This window comes from Otolemur garnettii, unplaced genomic scaffold (assembly GCF_000181295.1).
Source record: "Otolemur garnettii isolate 467f Iridium unplaced genomic scaffold, OtoGar3 scaffold00112, whole genome shotgun sequence".
NCBI lineage: Eukaryota > Metazoa > Chordata > Mammalia > Primates > Galagidae > Otolemur > Otolemur garnettii.
Window position 1 is genome coordinate 4,225,577 of NW_003852507.1, and position 1,815 is coordinate 4,227,391.

At 44.5% G+C, this 1,815-nt stretch overlaps 1 protein-coding gene and 1 non-coding gene across 9 annotated transcripts in view; both read left to right on the forward strand.

Annotated features, from left to right (window-relative positions):
* The window catches only part of ZNF207 (zinc finger protein 207), a 26,731-nt gene that overhangs the window by 2,888 nt on the left and 22,028 nt on the right, over positions 1 to 1,815 (forward strand). The window lies entirely within an intron of this gene.
* LOC111727578 lies at positions 549 to 659 on the forward strand. Its single transcript, XR_002775102.1, has one exon. It is a non-coding gene; the product is annotated as a U5 spliceosomal RNA (small nuclear RNA).

Below are 1,815 nucleotides of genomic sequence, written 5' to 3' on the forward strand. Positions count from 1 at the left end.
TGTGACTGGCGCCTGTAGTCCCAGCTACTTGGGAGGCGGAGGCAGGAGACTCGCTTAAGCCCAGGAGTTGGAGGTTGCTGTGAGTTGTGATGCCATGGCACTCTACCCAGGGGGACAGCTTGAGGCTCTGTCTTCAAAAAAATAAAAAGAAACCTAGAAGCTATTTTCTCAGTTTCTGTAGTGGGTGTGACAACTATGTAGTGTATATTTTTAGCATTTAATAAGTACTTTTATGTCTCACTCAACATTATTTCTCCTGCTTTTGCCAGTCCTAGAGCTGCCTGAATTTTTGTTATGTTGGACCTTAGAGAAATGTATAATGAGCAAACTCCCTATTCTTTGGAAACTACTGTTGTGGGAGATAGGAACATTGCTTCTCCAAGTTAAAAAAAAAAGAATTTAGTCAACAATAGTTCAGTGTCCATTCAAAAATATTTGAGAGTTGAGTGGTGCCTGTAGCTCAAGGAGTAGGACCCGTATACCGGAAGCGGCAGGTTCAAACCTGGCCCCAGCCAAAAACTGCAAAAAAAAAAAAAAAATTGAGAGGTACACTCTGGTTTCTCTTCAGATTGTATAAATCTTTTGCCTTTTACTAAAGATTTCTGTGGAGAGGAACAATTCTGAGTCTTTTTTTTTTTTTTGTAGAGACAAGAGTCTCACTTTATTGCCCTTGGTAGAATGCCATGGCGTCACACAGCTCACAGCAACCTTCAACTCCTGGGCTTAAGTGATTCTCTTGCCTCGGCCTCCCAAGTAGCTGGGACTGTAGGTGCCCACCATAACACCCAGCTATTTTTTGGTTGCAGTTCGGCCGGGGCTGAGTTTAAACCTGCCACCCTCAGTATATGGGGCTGGCGCCTTAGTTACTGAGCCACAGGCACCGCCCTCAATTCTGAGTCTTTACCTAATTTTTTGAGGTCTTGTGTTTGCAAGCTGCTTTAAAAAATATATTAGAGAGGCTTGGCACCTGTGGCTCAAGTGGCTAAGGCGCCAGCCACATACACCTAAGGTGGCGGGTTCAAATCCAGCCTGGACCCGCCAGACAACAATGACGGCTGCAACCAAAAAATAGCCGGGCATTGTGGCGAGCGCCTGTGGTCCCAGCTACTTGGGAGGCTGAGGCAGGAGACTCTTTGTGAGCCCAGGAGTTGGAGGTTGCTGTGAGCAGTGAAGCCACGGCTTCTACCCAGGGGGATAGCTTGAGGCTCTGTCTCAAAAAATATATATATATTAGAGAGTGCTTGATTTGGTAGCACATGTACTAAGTAAAAAAATCCAAATGATAAAAATATTTGAGAGCCTACTACATGCTGGACCCAATACTGTGCACTGTGGTAGCCACTGGTTGCATATAGCTATCTAAAATTCATTGAAATTAAGTTGGGCACAGTGGCTTCTGCCATGGAATCACAGTGACGCTGGAGGCTGAGGTGGAAGGATTTCTTGAAAGCTAGGAGTTCCAGACCAGCTGTCCAAATATAGTGAGACCCAGCCTTTAAAAAAAAAAAGCTGGATAATGTAGTTTTGTTTTGTAATCCTAGCACTCTGGGAGGCCGAGGTGGGTAGATCACCTGAGCTCAGAAGTTTGAGAACAGCCTGAGCAAGAGTGAGACCCTGTCTCTACTAAAAAATAGAAAAAAAAAAATAAGCAGCTAAGCATCATTCCTGCTCCTGTAGCCCCAGCTATTCTGAGAGACAGAGGCAAGAGGATTGCTTTAGCCCAAGAGTTTGAGGTTGCTGTGAGCTATGACACCATGAAACTCTACCCTGGGCAACAGAGTGTAGACTGTCTCAAAAAAAAAAAAAAAAAAAAAA